Source organism: Nelusetta ayraudi, unplaced genomic scaffold (genome assembly GCF_046127955.1).
Source record: "Nelusetta ayraudi isolate G7.1 ecotype Tasmania unplaced genomic scaffold, CSIRO-AGI_Nayr_v1 ptg000082l, whole genome shotgun sequence".
In the NCBI taxonomy this organism is placed as follows: domain Eukaryota; kingdom Metazoa; phylum Chordata; class Actinopteri; order Tetraodontiformes; family Monacanthidae; genus Nelusetta; species Nelusetta ayraudi.
In genome coordinates, this window is record NW_027466132.1 from 1,764,240 (window position 1) to 1,782,500 (window position 18,261).

Genomic DNA, 18,261 nt, shown 5'->3' on the forward strand with positions numbered 1-18,261 from the left:
AACTGACTTGTTTATGTCATTTGTGGCCGTCACTTTGAGCTCGGCTTCGCTTCATCGCCACCCTTTTGTCTTACCCAACAAGTAGCTCCCTTGATGCGCTCTTATCTTTTTTGTCTCCTTAATTACATGTTGTGCTTGTAGTTTGGTTGCCTTAAGATTTCTCGCTTGCCATCCTGCTGTCAAGCTAATTGCTGACCAAACATCTCTGTGACAAAGCGGCTGACGCTTTAGCAAGGTTAAATTGGGAAAACGACAAAGCTGAGCCTAAACCCAGCTCTGCGGAGCGACTTGGGGGGTGTGATTGTCGTACGCGTGTAGGTGAGCATGTATGGATGTGATGTATGCCGCGCTGAGTAGCAGGGGGATGGCAGAAGAGGGGCGGTGGGGGTAAATTATTGATGACCTACTTCCTGTCATCTCCTTGGTAACGGTATCTTTGAGAAACCGTGAGAGGCTCTTGTTGCTGCATCCCTCATCAGCGCTCATCGGGGAAACACTAAAATAGCGTTGCGTTCGTATCCTGTCTAGACAGACAGACAGTGCATATGACAAAATAAAGTTGAACTCACATCTCTACATCTCATCAAGATCTTTTAACATTCCCCGCCTCTGTTTCAAAAGTCGAGAAGTTATTGGCCTCAATTCCCCTGTGCCATGTATTGAGGTTGTATAGTTTCCACCGTTCTACACTTCATGTTAGTTTTTTTTCCCCTACATTTTTGATATTTTTTTAGACAGTGTGAATGCACAACCACTATATGTGTTCAGAGGAATGAAAAGCAAAGATTTACTTTACTTCTGTTTATTAATGTGTTACCCTGATAGCTATTGTGCATGTCTGCAGAGACTTTGTTGGTATGCACATAAACTCTAGTAATTACAGTTCTCTAATTTACTTAGTTTGTTAGTTTTCCACATTTTGACTGCATGATGTTCTTCACATGTGCTGGTCTAAAAAGGAGCACATGGTGTCCTTGTAGTTTGTGCGTCCTTGCCACCTTTTAGAGTGATTTTTCAGCCGTGTATAACACACATAGTGCTGCTGCTGCTGCTGTGTGTGTGTGTGTGTGTGTGTGTGTGTTTTCCAGACCTCATAAACACTGTGTCCTTCTCAGTCTCAGCTCTACAGCAGGATCCCAACAGGCAGCACGGAGATGAGATGAGCCTGGTTGCCGATAACAACCACTGTGGCCATTCACGGGCCTCCATGCATACCAGCAACTTGGACGTGAACTAATTAACCCCGAGTTCAGGACAGAAGGAGGTCGGATTTTTAATAAGATTCTCTGCGTTATATAAACAGCGACTCCCAGGAATATTATCACCCTTGCATCTGTCCATCTGCTGCTGGTGCGAGGATGAGGACGAGGGGGAGGCTCCCTGAATCTGGGCCTTAATGTGGCGCGCCGGGGTGGCAGCACCAGAAGAGGACAGGACTGCAAAGTGCTGCTGAGAAGGTGAACTGACCCACACTCAGAGACGCAAACACAACGAGAGGCAACATGCTGCACTTCTGTTTAAAAAGGATTTTGTCTTTGGCTAGGATTTTTATGGAAGAATTTTGTATAAAAACAAGCATTTACGCGGTGATAAATACCAATAAAGCACAAGGCTTTGGCAGGGTGATGCCAGATTAAAAAATATATATAGTCTGACCTGCTGGAGTTTTGGAATGTCACAGCAGGATGTGAGTGAAGTATCAAACGCAGTTCAACTATTGAAAATCAAACTCACAACATTTTTGCGACAAATTCATCAGACTGAAGCTCTACAATATGGCGCGAATCGTCTGCATCACGTGGTTTGATTACACCCCCACCCCCAAAATGAATAAATGAGGCGTGCGCTTCCCCTCAATCACACAATACGCACGTGCTCTGTCGCGCGCGGGTAGAAGAGGTAGGCGGTGTGTTTAGTATCAGCAACGGCGCATGGCGGCCGCGGCAGTCAGCTGTTGAGGAGGAGGGGAGGAGCTGCTGGATGGTGCTCCTGCCGGATGACTCACTCCCCTGTCAAAGCGCTCTCATTCACCCTTTCGCGCGCACATGTATACGCATGCATAGAGGCGCGCGTACGCATACGCCATCGGTAACGCGCGGGCACGTTGGGGAGGAGGTCGCGCGCGCGCGCGCGTGCGCTGGCTGCTGCTGGAGGGAGGGAGGGAGGGACGGAGGGGTTGGGGGCGCTTCTAATCAAAGCGCATCAGGGCCGCTCATTCTCCACTGGAGGGCGGGTGGTACAACAGCACCGGGACACTCCGGCGCAGCGACACGGAGCACAGACAGTCGGAGAGGGGGGAGAGACGGGATAAAGGCGCAGCAGCTGGATAGGACAGGCATACGGAGACACAGAGAGAGAGGAGGAGGAGGAGAAGAAGAAGAAGAAGAAGGAAGGAAGGAAGGAAGGAAGGAAGGAAAGAAAAGAAACCCCGAACCCGCCAACAAATCAGCGCATCTTTCCGCTGCCGGATTAAACCGCCAGTCCCGGCTGCCGCCAACAGCGAAATCACGTAAGAAACGAGCATACGTTCATGTCAAACCGTCTGTCTTGCGGTAGCCGCTAAAATGGGAATGACTGAGAGAGCTGCCGCAGTGTCTTGCCGTCCCACAGGCGACATATGTTTGATGGGGCTGTGTGAGTTTACCCAGAATTTCCCCCCCAGACAGGACACCGTGAAACTCCATCACACTGTGCCTCCCAACACTCTCGCATCATTCAGACATTGCACATCCCCTCCGCCGCCTCACTCACTGTCACACACACACGCACACACAGCTGGATACGGTAGCCTCGGCTGGCTAGCAAGCTAACGGGACGCGTTATATCTTTTTGCATGTCGGGGGGGGAAAAAAAAAAACAAAAACCGAGGGGGTAGAATTTTATTTTTTGAAATTCGGCGTGAAAATGACTCGGCGCGGTAGGCTCCTCGGGTAATTACGGTAAAGGCGGGCAGTAAAGCGCCACGGCAGGCTAAACGTGACGAAACGCATTGCTTATTGATGTTTCCAGTGGCGGCGGCGGCGGCGGCGGCGCGAGCCGAGCCGAGCTAGCCGGGTCAGCTAGCCGCAGCGGGACGGTGAGGGACGGCTTGCAAACTTGCTCGGCTTCGCTGTCTCAACGGAGACTCGAATCCGCTCGCTGGGTGTGTATTCTTTTCTACAGTGCCCCCAGTTCAGCTGCGGCAAGAACTTTGATAAGAATATGCTAAATGCTGAACGAGAGCATCCCGAACAGCGGTGCTAGGTGACTCCTGTGACCTGCGGCTCTCTGTCACACATCCTAGAAAGCGAGAGGATTTACTGGCAGCCAAGCAGGTGTCTCCTTCTTTAGGAGAAACGGGACTGACATGTCAATCAGTCCACCTTCGGTGCAAGGATAATCTCGAATCGATAAACAATGAAGTTTATATAAATCAGTATATTTATTTATTAACAGCTCCTAATCCTTTCAGATATACGTCCATAAAGGTGCAATGCTTTGCTGCCATAAAGTCCTCCTCGCCTTTTCCACTTGCAGAGAGCAAGACAGCAGCAGGTTCTCCTAAAACCCGTTCTGTCACACACACACACACACACACACACACACACACACACACACACACACACACACACACACACACACCCAGAGGTTATTGAAATAGGAAGAACACACAGGACAACTCTGAGGGCTTATTTGCTCTGTCAATAGCCCATCGTGTTTGTGCTGTTCACATGTGTGTGTATTTGTTTTAAAGAGAGCCTTTGAGAAGGAAGTCATCAGTGGTTGTTGGATATTCCACCTGTTAGCACAGACCTTCTGCTTTTACGTAACTGTCACAGAGCCTTTTTTTCCCCCCCTCTTCTGTCAAAAGCCACGCAGGCGGGTTAGTTTGTTTCCGAGAGGTCCGTTGCTCTTGGCTGTTGTATCCCATAATTTACAACAAATTGGTGATTTGTCCGTTACCGTCCTATTGACGTGCCCAGCTCTCCTCCTAAAGTGTCCTCTGCTGCTGCCGGGAGATGATAGGAAGTACTGTTAAAGAAAAGCAAATAGTGCAGAGTCATATTGACACTGTCATGTCAACATTTCATCAGCGATTATGGAGGTAAATATTATCCTGCCCTCACACAATGGCAATCTCTTACCTGCGCTTAAACAGAGGTGGGCTAAGAAGCTTAAAGGCTAAATGTGTGTGTGCAGGTGTTTTTTTTTTTTATCCCCAACCCCCACCCCCCTTCAAATAATATTCTGCTTCATACAGTTAGATATATAGATAGGTAGTCTGACATTTGGCAATGTCAGTTGACTCCCCATATTGAAAACATATACGTATGTGTGTATATTTACAAATTTTCTCAGTAGTTTTTGGTTGAAGTATTTGCAAATGTTGATGCAAATACTCTCAGGGCACATACAACCTGAAATGTACAGAATGTAAGTGTCTGCAATGCAGCGTGTCGGATTTACTGTTTCAAAGTGGACGTTCGAGAGGTGCAATGCAGTGCTTTTCGCATTAACCCTGTGCTTTTATCCAGACAGAGCAAGAACATCCTTTCTTTGAACTACAAAGAAGCCAAAAACAACAAAACTGTATACCAGTTGAATTAAAAAAAAAAAAAAAGTAAAAGAAAGACTCTAGAATCTCTTTGAGTATGAATGTCAGCGCCCTAGAAATTAGAATTCCATCTTTTGCCTCATTTATTTATTCCACGTTCTGTAAGTTGTCCCTTAACGATGTCACAAAGGTCACACATTTCTCTCCCAGAGTAGTGACAGCACTCCTAGCGACTGTGTTCCACCATCTGAGATGCCTCACAGGCACGTTTGGTCCCTTTTCAAACCGGTGGAAGGTCCAACAAGGTAGTTTTAACAGGAAGACAGAAAACCCAGCGAGATTTTATTTTTCGGCTGGTGATGCTGTAAACAAAAGGGAAAATTAATTGTGCAAGCAGCCCCACTGGAGTCTAGTATGAAAAATGTAATTTTGTAAAAGGACGTGGCACCTTAAAAAAAAATGACTGCAGAACGTAGTTTTCTCGTTTTTCCTCCTGGTACTAAAGGTGGAATCCTGTGTGTCTCCATATTTGTATTTTTTGTATTTTTTTTTTTTCCAGGGGATGGTGGGCTGCCTTATTCGTTGATTTCATTTAATTCATCTTTTAGTCTGGTCTTCTTCTTCGTGCGCAAAGTTTTGTATGTAGCCCAGTGCAGACAAAGCTGTCAGTCATGGTTTTCCACTGAGACGTCCGTGATGAATGTGAAAGCGCAGTCGAGCAGCCAGATGGTTTGATAGTCCAACAGACAGCGCGTTGCTTCGCAAAAAAAAACGGTTTGAATCACAACCTCCGTCGTGTCCCACGCTTAGTTTTTTTTTTTTTTTTTTTTTTGTCGACGCCGCTGCTTTTTGTGTCTGACAAGCTAAAGGCCATGGCAAAGCGGTTTGTCAATATTTTTCTTTCTGTTCCTGCCATGTCGCGCCAGACTTGCGGGATGCGCTCACAGCTCGCCTTTCTGTAGCTCCTCTCGGCTCTTGGCCTTGCGACGGCGCAACAGCAGGGTGCAAGACCTCAGCCAAATAAGTCCAGATTCAGGCCTCTCTCACTGATTTATGAAATTCTTTCCCCTTCTTACAGTATGTCCTTTTTTGTCTCTGCAGACCAAGAGATGAGCTTCTCCTGCTGAACAGTATTGATGCTGAACTGGTGAGTTCTCATTTTTTCGCCCCTCTCTCAACAGTGAGTGTGTTATCCCGATTATGCGTGTGCCCAGGTTACTGCTCGCTTATCCCTACACCTGGAACACAAGGATGGGATGTGAAATTGAAGTAATCTCACAGTTTTTGGAATTGCTGTGGTTTTATGTTTTCTGCCAATGAGATATAATCATAAAACTAGACTGGCAAACTACTATTTATCATGTCTGTGTACAGTTAACATATTTATATAGAAATATATCAACAGGTTTCACTGCATACCATACACTGAAAATGACTGGAATAAGGCCACTAAAGTCGTGTTCAGACTGCCAGCCACAATCCGATTTTTAGCCCATTCAGATCGAAACCGGATGGCTCTTTTGTAGTCTGAACAGTCACAAATCACATGAAATCCCATTTTTTGCACAACGGATTCAAATCGCATTTGGACAGATGCGCCTGAACAGCTCCAAACACACCGATCGGTTTTGACCGTCCGTGATGTCACTCTACGCGACACAAGACCAAATGCGCCAAACCAGAGAGCACATCGGACTCGCCTGCAGTCTGAACGCAGCCTCGGACCACGCAAATGTACTTGCTGAATCCAGTTGAGTTTCATTTTTGGCTCGCACCGTCTGCCAGCTGCTGAGGAAAATCCTCCGTCCCCGTATCCCGTTGAATCTTTTACATCCGTTGCCTCCTTCCGGAGCAGCTAGTTCAGTTTGCATATTACCGCCTTATTGTGCGTTGAGTCAATTGATCTAAGTGCATGCATAATGTGTGAGAAGCATATGGCTCTGTTGCGCTTGCGGGCTTACCTGCCAAGGTTATGTAATATGGATCTCTCAGTGGTTAATCTAATGAGCTTGTGGGTGCAGAGACGACCACCATCCACCATTTCGCTTTGTTATCCACCTGAATTTGGCTGGGGTTTTTTTTTGGCTGCTGTTGCTGTATAAAATCCCAGATTCTTGGTGGATCCCAGCTTGTGGTGGGAAAAAAAAGAAGGGAGACATAGCTGGCAACGACATTGTATTGAATTTGCAATGATGAATGATGATTTTTAATATTTTTCTTGCGGCACATTTCGCACATGACTGATGTGCAGGAAACACCCACCTCCGCTCACACATTACTCATTGATAAGCAGGTTGCGTGCACGCGCTCCCGTATGACAAGCTAACAAACTGTAATTGGACGGAAAGGTGTTTGCTCTGCGTCGTGAGCGAGTGATGTAATGCGCCTTTAATGGCGCTGACGTGTTGAAAGATGGCTGTTTGTCAGCCAGACCTGGTTAGTATTCAGAGGTGGATTTTTTTTTTTTATATTATCGCTGTGTTGCTTTTACTGTCATCATATATAATGTATTTGTGAACCTATGGATTACACCTATTGTATTGTGTGTGTGTTTTTTTTTTATTACCGTTAATTGCTTGCTTTTGTTCGCGCGGCCTCTTAAGCTGCAGCCAGATCAGATGGGGTGATCTCTCAAAGTGCTGCAGGGTGTTGCAGCTGTGGGAGTGTCACTTAATTACCAGGGCCCATTGTGTTACGTCATGTTGCGTACTGGAGGAAGCCTGGGTCTCTGTTTGTTCTCTTAACTCGATTGACTGCCGGCTGCAAAATTTGAACAGGTTTCAGTCTCCTGTGCCGCAGCCTGTTGCACCTCTTTTTTTTTTGCCGCTTTGCCCCCCCCCCAACCCCCAAGCACCTCCTGCGGCGCGGATTGGCTCAGTCAAAACAGATGCGTGCTTATTTTCCAAACCCTGAAATCTTGAACGCTCTTACCTGGGGCGTGTTTTGCTTTCTCCATTTTGTTCTTTCAGCTTGCAGAGCGGCAGCTATCCTTAACGAGCTATAACGACAAATAAGAAAAAAAAAAAATACTTTGTTAATGGCGCCGCTAAATTCAGGCTGTCATTACCAAGAAACTTTGTTATTTGTCTATGCAAGTTTTTGCTGATAGTGTTGACACAAGGCCGCGTTGTTGACTCTGAAAATATTTTCTCTGGATGTTTTCTCAGCTCACGCAAAGGTTTCAGGCCTTTTTGTCCTGGTGTTGCTGAGGTCCACAAAGTCCTGCAACAGCAGCTGCCTCAATTCTGTATTATCTGTTCAGCATTTGGCCCAAACCTGCTTGCGCAAGGCCGTTTGAAATTGTTTTTGCTCAAGATAGGTAGCGTTTGCAGTCATGCATCGATGCTCTCATCTTTATTCAGCAGCTCAGTGGTACATACTCCAATAATTCTCAACTCACAAACACTGCCCTACCTGCAGAGCGGAGATGTTGAAGAGCAAAATCCTAGCAGTTGTTTTTAATTATGCTTTCCAAATCCTCTCCAACTCTTCAACTGTTTTTTTTTTTTTTTTTTTTTATGGACGACTGAATGTGAAATCTGGGAAAGCTGCCGGGAGCTGCCAGCGTCTCTCCCTGTATCCCTTCATTGTCAGAGCCGGTAAGAGAACACTGCTAACCATCGTTGGTCAAAACGTTCTAGATTCTCTTGGATCGTGCATGCCGCTTAACAAGGAGGAGAAATCAATAATGGGAATCATGTCCTCGCTGCAGGGTAAATATAATGACAGGGCTTCCCTTGCACACTCCTCGCCAGCAGCGGGGGAGTGAGGCAGGGAGGGGACTAGTCCAAGCAAAGACTGATAGCAGGTCGTTTCCTCTCACTAACTGATGGGAGCTGCCGTCACCAAGTCAATATTTACTCTCCTTGAGAAATAAAAAGAAGAAAAAAAAGTCAGGATTTGCCAGGCTGATTCAGTCGCAGGCAATGGGAGCGTCTCGGGTCAGAGCCAACAAGGAGGCTCCGACGCTTGAGTGATGATAGCTGCGGCGCTAAAAATACGTCGGAACCACACAGGAGATCTTTACCAGGCCTTCACTTCACGTTTCTTCTCTCCCTCTACCCTGCCCCTCCTCCCTTTGAAAAGAAAGTAAAAAAAAAAGAATACGTGCACACCCTTGATGTGCATGCACACTCACGTTACCCGTGGCTCAATTCACTGTGGGGATACATGTGAACGCAATTTGCACTTCCAATTAAACTGTTGACCTTCGCTCCAGAATGCAACACTTGATTCTGCACCGTCCTCTCCTGCAAGGCTATTATTACTCAAGCAGCCCCTCGGTGCGAGATGGGAGAGGCTGTTACATCACGCCGATGAGAAACATTTAAGTCAGCAGAATTATTGATGCAGTATTTTATCATTATTATCATTATTATTTTGATACGGGTATTAAGAAATGCCTTTCTTTTTAATGAAAACTGCAGCAGCTGCAGTTGCTGTGACAACAACCTTCTCCAGAGGCTGAAGTTGAGCCCGGGTCAGTGTTGTGGTTGTTGACCTGTATATCATCACACTGTGGCTGCCACTCATGTGCCAAATTACAGAGGTCAATGTCACACAATAGATCCTGTTATGTAAAGTGAGCGAAAGCCTGACGAGATCAAAGGAAGTTTGCACTGAGAATATGACGGCCGTCTTCAAAGTACGAACCACCGTGTAGTTTCTCGTCGTTGAAATTATAGTCTCCAAAAAGTCATTATTTTAACAATTCCCGACAGCGCCAGTTACACAGGCGGAATATTGATTCTGACATCATCATTTTTTCCGGGCAGGAAGAGCTGCACGTTGGCGACGGTTTGGGTCAGACTGGGCACAACTCATTCAGATTAGGAATGAGAGCCGTTCCAGAAAATGAGCCGAAGCCTTGAGCATCCTCCACACATCCACTAACACATGACTCGCTCGCCCGATCAGATGACTAGATAAACTGCAGGAATGTAACTTCTTCCTCATTTCTTACAAGACGGGGGATAAAGAGATGGTGTAAGCATGTGTGTGTGTGTGTGTGTGTGTGTGTGTGTGTGTGTGTGTGTGTGTGTGTGTGTGTGTGTGTGTGTGTGTGTGTGTGTGTGTGTGTGTGTGTGTGTGTGCAGCATGTGCCATTAGAGCGTCTCTAATCAGGCCACTACTGTACAATATAAAATCTCCACGCAATTATGTAACATTTATCAGTTGATCCCACTCAGCTGTGTTGATATGCAAAGTGGGGCGCATGAAACAATTGTCATTTTATTATTGACTTGCATAATCTAATGGCTGCGAGCTAATTTTGGGGTTTTGTACAGAAGTCGGCGTGAACTAGTGTCAACTTTTTTTTTCTTTTGTTTTCGTCTCTTGCTTGCTTCATCCCCTGAAATGCAAAAATGAATTTTAATGGTGTATACGGGATGAGTTTTACCACCCATGGATTGAAAACAACAAGGGCAACAATTTTAGGACTCAAGACTTTGCGACCCCGGTGCAGGGAAGCCAAACATAAAAGCTTTGGAAGTCATGTGAAGTTTAGAACAGTCTCAAAATCAAAGCGAATCCTAGAAGTAGTGGTGTAAATATTCCTCTGGCAACATTGTAACATCTATCAGAGGGGACTGAAAGGAACACATGATGGCTTCTCTACACACTTTCTCAGGCTGCATTTCAGTCTCTCAGCACAGCAGACAGTCCTCAGACACTGTGTGAATTTACTGATGTATAAGAATAAAAAAAAAACTTAAAGGAAATATGAGGCGTAAAAAAAAAGAAAAAGGTTAGGTGGAAAAGCTTTTGTCTCTTCAGCGGAGAGGTGATTAATCATTCCACACCAAAGTTTATCTAACTTGTCCCTGTGGGCTTGATTTCCTTTGAACATGCATTTCATTATGTAAATGCAATGGCTTTTCTGTTACCGGTTCCAATAACACTGAGGAGCTAAAAACATTAGAGGTGGTCTCACAAGGGCGCGCTGCACATCAGAACTGCCCCCCCAGAAATTGTTTATTTATATTTACATACATTGGTTATTTCAGTGACTTTAGATATTTTACAATGACCTAAATATTACCGGACCTTATTAATCCCCATCTGTCCCTGAATCTGAAACCGTTCTTAATGGCTCCTGTTTAAAGAGTGCTTGTACTACTAATACTGCAGTATCTGCGGTTGCGGTCACCCACTGGAAACTGATTGCAGTTGCACTGCTAGTGGTCGGGTCAGCTCGCAAAACAGCCAATAACCAGCCTCGTCATTACACCGATGATACACCGCTGTTGTGTTACAGTGTTCAGGTGTGTTGTCTCTTGCTCTGCATGCTTTCGTGCAACGTGGTGTCTACCCACTTCCTCCAAACGCAGAGCTCTAATAAAATGCAGGCTAGGCATATGTGTACTAAATGTGGTACTTTGACTTCAATTCATTCTAATAAACTATTTCATTTCCTGCCTGTGAAGTTGTGCCGAGTGAACGCACGTGTGAGGAGGCCGTCTGCGGTCGTCGGCTGGCAACAGCAGCGTCGTTCTGTATTCCAGCTATGAGTCACTAAGTAGAAAAACTCACCTTTTGTCTCTCGCCTGGATTTTTTAGTCTCTCCGGCTGCCTCTGCGTGGCCTCCAGGGAGGCGGCCCCTGACAGCATCGTGGGTAGAAGATAAAATTGAAAAGTCAAAGTGTATGTGAAATGTTTTGGTTTGTGCACGCGGCGCTCTCTCGTCCTCTCTCTCATCCTCTCTCTCATCCTCTCTCTCATCCTCTCTCTCTTCATCTGGCTGCCGATCTCTCCTCGCTCTCGCCACACACACTCATTCTGCGCCGTCTCCAAGCCCCCGTGATGGCGGCCCATTCATTTCAAGGTAGTTGTTCACCCGGTGCACACGCCGAAAAAGTTTTCGGGTTCCATGTTCCTTCTGCATTAGGCAGGCCATAGAGTATGTAGCACTAGTGTAATTTTCCATCAAGCCTCTGTAACACACGTGATATATCAGGACACATTAGCCAATCAGAATGTGTTGTTACACTGGGAATAAACTCTGGTGATTATCTGGCGTTTTATTTTTATTTTTTTAAAAGATCTTAACTCCATGACTTGAAAATCTACAATAGAAATATTTATTATCAATAAATATTAAGAATTTCATTTGTATTGCGCTCTATGGGACAAATTATTTTTGGGCCGTAAAGGGTTTTTGGCTGCAGTACTTCTAGTGGCCACTGGAAACAAATTGCCACATCGTACAGTATATTGCTAGTCTGGTATCCAGTTCTTACAATGCATCCATAGCCACCTTTTTTCACCCACTTTATGCAAAAGTGGGTGGAAACCACAGGCATCCATTCATACACATGCCCAGAAGACGAATTACATTGTTGGATTGTTGATATATACATATATACAGAATATACAATTGCTGTCTGTAATAACCAGCTTCAAACCCTCCAGTTGGAAGTGAAATTAGTTTTTTAACTGCAAAATCCTTTTCCATTCATCTCTCATCTTATAAAAAAGAAAAAGCCCATAGGAAGTGTTTGAACTTGGAAGGCAGAAAGCGGAAGGTGTTTGTGCAGTCTTTCAAATTTCAACGAGGTCCAATCAGATACATTACTGTCATGATTTATTCGCTGCAGCTCAAAGCTCGATTTCGGCGCCAGCATTAGCTGCATGTGACGGCCTAGTGGTTCACTGTGTGCACTGCGGCGTTTCTCTTGCCAGAGCCAGCCGGGGTAAACACAATGAAGACAGTGTTGTCGTCCACCGAGGAAAGACTTCTGTGCCAGTTTTTAGGAGGTTTTTTTTGTTGTTCTTCTTCTTTCGCAGAAAATGAAAATGCCATTTGCTTCTGATAAAATCAGCGCTACCGCAGCGTGATTTCATCTCCTTTGAAGCAGCTAGGCTCAAAGCGGCTTCCTGTTCTTTTCAAGGGAAGCTTGCAGTGGTTACTTCCTGATTTCATCCATTAGTGAGGGGGGGGATCTCATCGGTGATGGAATCCATGGGGAATAAAGTTATGAATGCTTTGTCTCGTAGCTCGACGAGAGGGATTAATGAGATTTCCGCCGTTGGATGTGCAAACACTGACAAGTTTTGTTTCAGCATTTTTTTCCTAATCTTTCATAACGACATGACTGCCGACAGTAACTCAAGCTCCAGATAGCAACCCTGACCACAGAAGGGTGAACTCAAGGCCAAACGGAGAATCTCACGGGGCTGCAGCTGGGAGCAGAACTGGAAACCTGAAACCAGCAAATTGGCAATGCCTTGAGTGGTCGGACAACGATATTAAGAGTTAGACAACACCACTTACTGGTTGGGCTCAGCTAGCTCCGCCCAGTGAGTGAAACTGGGGATCCTGTCAACAAAACCCGACTGGTTTCCCGCCAAGGGTGCAACAGGAAAACCACCACGTCATTGCAGCACTTTCTAAATGAGCCAGGCTCTACGACTGCGCCTACAAGATCTTGTCATCCTGTTTCACAAACTGTGAATCTTTGATAGGAGATCTTTCAAGTAACACCCCCCCCCCCCCCCTCCCCCCGCCCCTTCCTTTTTTGGGGGCTTCAGAGCTTTTTGCGCTGACCCTTCTCAGAAACCCTCTGGCCGCCCTGTGGGAGACAGCTGCGTGATAAACAGGGGCGCTGTGTGTTTCTCAGAGCGCTGTTCCGTCCACAGAGCTGGCGTTCTTTAAAAAAGTCCCCGTCACAGCAGATCCCAAAGGCGCAGCTTCTAAAAAGGCGGGGGGCGTGGCTGGTGGAACGCTGCCACCACAGCCGTCCTCTCCGCACCGGGACAGGTGTTGTGGCGCGAAGCGGTGCCAACAGCAGTGAGTCACGCTGAGAGAGCTCAGCCACAGGCTTTTTGGGTTGAGGGGGGTCAGTGTCCTGAGGTGGAGACATATGCTTTAGTTTGTCGAGTCCTTTATTTTTATCTGACGGGACCAAAACAGATTTTTTTTTTTTTTTTTTTTTTTTTTCCTTTGCGTCACCCATCTGGTCCTTCAGGTGATTTGGCGCTTTTTTTTTTCCCCAGGCCCGCCGACAAAATATGTTTTCTTCAGCCGCTTTCCTGGAAGATATTCCGCGCACCTGCGTTATTTTTATTTCAGTCTATTCTTGGGATTCGTGAATAATGTCACTTCCCCTGCTAAGGCCCGTCTCGCGGTTCCTGTGGGAGTGCGCACCGCTGTGTTAAAAGAGATGTCCTTTTAATCAGCACCCCTGTGTGCCCCCCCCCCCCACCCCCCGCAGGGCTCGTCGGCGGTTGAGTAACGGCGCCGCTGTTTACTGCGTTTGAATCCTTGGCGAGATTGGCCGCCCCTTACCTGTTGCCCCTAATCAGAGGAATTATTGCCGCACGGCTGGATGTCGCTTAAAATAGTCGCCTCTTGGAGAGTGTCCTCATACCGCACACACCTATATCCCATTTCAAACTGAAAGAGGTGTGTGTGTGTGTGTGTGTGTGTGTGTGTGTGTGTGTGTGTGTGTGTGTGTGTGTGTGTGTGTGTGTGTGGTGTGTGTGGTACGGACAGTAGCCGGTCATCTGTCTCACTGGAGCCCCCGACCCCGAAAGTGTTCTGACCAAAAATGCTCGGCATAACATAAATACCGCTCTCCGCATGAAATGACACAGCTTCCCTTTTTTGGGTGTGCGCGCACCCTGCCGAGCCTCCTCTTCAGCATCTCTGCGAACGGCCCTCGACTGGCGAGACCACTTGACTGCGGGAATATGTGATCCATATAATCTGCCTCTGTGGGAGAGGTCATCCACATGAGGAGGAGGAAGAGGAGGAGGAGGAGGAGAGACACAGACTGACAGGGGTTCAGTCAGCACCGGGGATAGAATGTAAAGGAGCAGCCCGTCAGTATTGAGCGGCTCACTGACAGATTAGCCGCTGAATAAATATTGAGCCTCCAAAAGCAGCATGGGGTCATCACTAGATTTTTCCATTCCTCAGGAGAAAAAAAAATACACACTTACTTAAAGGTTCCTTCCTATGCAAAGCTCTTTTACCAATGTTTTCCCAGCAAAGAATAATACTGACTAGCTGGATATTAATATCTCGGTTTGGTATCCCAGAAATGAGAACGAGGTTTGTCGTTTATTTGCATTCTTACGTATTAGGAGAACACCGGTCCTAATTTTGGAACCAGCCGTGGACTGAAACCATAGTTACCAGTGTTTGTTTCTGCCTGCAGTTGCTGATGAGTGGTAATGACCAGCTAAGACGACCCCAAAATGACTTTCACAGTGCTTCCCCTCAGCGGCACTGCGAGAAGCCCCTTTCGCTGTGTTTACAAGTCACTTCCCGACTCTCACGCTGGCCGATATCAAACTTGTCCGTCTTGCCCACCTCTGGCAGACAGCTTTTTTTACAATGCGCATTAGAATTTTGTGCACTTCATCACCAGCCTGCTTCCTGCACCGATAAGGAGGCAGTGGTATTAGAGTGAGAAGCCATTGCTCCGAGCGACTCTGAAAAACACGTTTTACATATTAAAAATGGCACCGGAGGAACTGGACTGTGTTGCTTTGCTCTTTGCGAGAAAAACACTGCATTGCAGAGTCACAGAGCAGTGACGTGCAGCCAAATACTGCGACGGGAAAAGTCTGATCGGTTTGCTCGAATGTGATTGTTCCCCCAATAACCTTCAAGCGTTGCCTCCCGATTACGAATAGTTTTTAGGAGCTCTTAATAATAATTAGAACAATAATATTGAATTGGATTTATACAGCGCTTTTCAAGGCACCCAAAGCGCTTTACATTGAACCAATTATTCATTCATACCATATTCACACTGGTGTTGGTGTGTAGCCACAGCCGACCACCACCTAACATCCACCCATATTCGCACGAGGCATTGTGGGTTAAGTGTGTTGCCCAAGGACACAACTACAGACTGGGATGGAGTGGGATTTGAATTGCCAACCTTTCTGTCATTGGACAACCGGCTCTACCTTATGAGCTCTTCACCTCATAGAAATATTGTAACGCCAGTCTAGCTCCAACTTTTATCAGTTGCAAATGTGACCGCCCTTTCTTGAACTTTACTTGGTTGCCGGAGCACCAGTGGAATTGGTAAAACGTTTTTCCCTCATTGACGAATAGGACGCTTCAGATGTCGTATTTCTGGAGAAAGTCTTGCTGGTACGTCATTAAATTTCCAACCAGCGAAGCTCCAAGTTTTTGCTTTGTGCGTGCTGAATGAATTACTCGCCCATCGCGAGTCCTATAAACTTAAAACGCTGTGATGTGTCACAGGCTACATTTTATAGATCGACAAGTAGGAAGCAAGCTAAGCCCCCTTTGTAAATGCCGTCTGCCGAGCAGAAACAATTCCGTGCTCGAGGTCTTAAAAACCAGCCTAAGTTTACTCTGCGGGGAGGCTGCATAAAGTCACTGTAACCGTCGGCCGCGTTTCCTGACTCCACTAGATGAAGCAAGATGGGAGCCGTGGTGAAGAGGTTAGGGGAGTTGGAGGTCAAATCGCAGTCAGCCGCTAAGTACAGGAAATGTCGGGGGTGGGGGGGGGGGGGGGACCTCTTGCCTTTTGACATGGACATGGGGATGTGACACAGCCTGCCAAGTGCGGCATTATCCCCCTGGTTTTGTTAACGTTTTCTTCCATTTCCCCAGTCTCTGGCCGACTAAATCTCTCCCCGTAGTTCAATTTCACGTTTCAAGTCTTTCGAAAACAGCCGGCTAACGCAGGCCGGTGCCTCAAGAGCTGCGGCAGAGTGGAGACGACGGTGACGGTGTCGTTTGTCTTGTTTCAACGTTAATTTCGGATTCTTCTGTCAGATGAAGGAAGCTTCGTCTTTCTTTTTCTTTTTTTTTTTTTTGGGGGGGGGGAAGAAAGGCTCCGTATTAAAAGTTCATTAAGCAGGAGGCAGAGAAATGATTAAAATTCTCTGTGAGTCGAATGGCATAAGGAGAACAAATGACACTGGTTGGTTGTTGTTATTATTACACCCCAGTGTATAATGGGCTTGAAAGGCAATTGCGTGTGTGCATGCATGTGTGTGTGCGTACGTGTGTGCGCGTGTGCGCACGCACACGCACGCCATCCTCCCCTGACGGCATCACAAACATGTAATGCGACTCTTCGGACTAAAACAGAGTAATTATGTCAGTGGCATATTAGATTTCTGCTAATTACCAGCTTCTCACTAACTGTTTTTTACTTGTTTCTCTTCCTCCCCTCCTCATCCCACTCTTCCCCCTTGCCTTCACCTCTTCTTTCCCCATCCCTGCCTTTTCAGAGTGGTTTCGGACTGTCCTCCAACGTTTCCCCTCCCCTTCAGGTTTCTGTCCCTCTGTCACCTGGTGAGTACCGACACATCTACTTCCTAAATATGTGGCACACGAGGCTCCTGTTACTCAATCATCGCCTCGTTGCCAAGTTTCAACTGGACGTTGGCTTTATTCGCCGTCGTAGAACCAAACATTTTCTCGATATGATGAAAAATTTTCTTCCTCCAAGGTGGGGCGTGACAGAGAAAGTTTGAGAACCACTGCTATAGAGTAAAACAAAAATAAATCCAGCCATGCAGCAAAGACTGACACTCTGACCAGATTGTGGTACGCCTGTTGGGTTTGGTTCTAAATAAAAACGAAGACCATCGTGCACTGTACATTTGTAAAAATGGCATTTTTGTAAAATGTCGACATAAAGCATGGACAAAACCCCAATCATGCCTTCCAAAAAACAGCAGCAGCCGCCGCCTCCTATATGTCCCAGCTATCTGTTTTTACCAATTACAGGCCTTGTTTACAAGAATCGAGGGACTTGCTAGATCTCTATTTATTCCTCTGTGTATGTACTTGTGTGATCAGGAGGCTCCTAATGACGGGGACACATGCCCTTTGTTTAGATGAGTGTGTGTGTGTGTGTGTGTGTGTGTGTGTGTGTGTGTGTGTGTGTGTGTGTGTGTGTGTGTGTGTGTGTGTGTGTGTGTGTGTGTGTGTCCAGCAATGCCCCAGGGGCCGGATGGGTCGAGTGGAGCTGTCCAGCTAGTCCCCCTCCACATCTCTAAAAATACGCCCTGAGATTTCATTCAGCGGCTGAGATGGGCCTGTATATATCTGTGTGTGTGTGTGTGTGTGTGTGTGTGTGTGTGTGTGTGTGTGTGTGTGTGTGTGTGTGTGTGTGTGTGTGTGAGAGAGAGAGAGAGCCTTTGTGACGCCACTGCGGCCAAACGAGCCGGCCAGCAGGGTTGCCATGGAGACCAGTGGTGTCAGAGAGAAGCAACATCTGTGGGATGTTTGTCAGGACAGGTTCTCCCTCCCTCTGCCTCTGTTTTTCTGCATCGCTCCCTTGTTCCAGTCGTACAAAAAAAAACTAAAAACTGAAAGAAAAGCATCCGTTGTGCTTTCAGGAATTTGACTTTTGACCACCAAACTGATGTAAAGCTGTAAAAAAAACAAAAAAAAAAACTCAGCCGCCTGACATAACTCGCGTGCACGTCCTCAGCCTGTGCCAATTGTCAGCGAGGAGACTCGAGGGCTTCTTTTTTTTTTTTGCTGGGTTTATGCCAGCAGAAAACACACATTCTGGAGAAGCAGTTAACCTTCGACCCCTTGCTCCCTCTCCGCACGGCTCCCCTCTCTATATGGACATGTTCTATTTCCACAGCTCCATTCTCCTGGATGCCTTATCAGAAGCTCAGCGGGGCACAAGTTCCCTGTTACTAGGTACTTATTTGGGCAAAGGGAGAAATCCCATGTTTTGTTTTTTTTTTTTTTTTTTTTTTTTTATGTC

General features: G+C 46.4%; 1 protein-coding gene across 1 annotated transcript in view; it reads left to right on the forward strand.

Moving 5' to 3' along the window:
* Positions 1 to 2,216: 2,216 nt before the first annotated feature.
* plcb4b (phospholipase C, beta 4b) overlaps positions 2,217 to 18,261 on the forward strand; it is a 52,370-nt gene continuing 36,325 nt past the window's right edge. The window contains exons 1-3 of the mRNA XM_076044756.1: positions 2,217 to 2,509; positions 5,636 to 5,681; positions 16,763 to 16,826. The gene's annotated coding sequence lies outside the window, so the exon portion shown is untranslated. The remainder of the gene's footprint in view (positions 2,510 to 5,635; positions 5,682 to 16,762; positions 16,827 to 18,261) is intronic.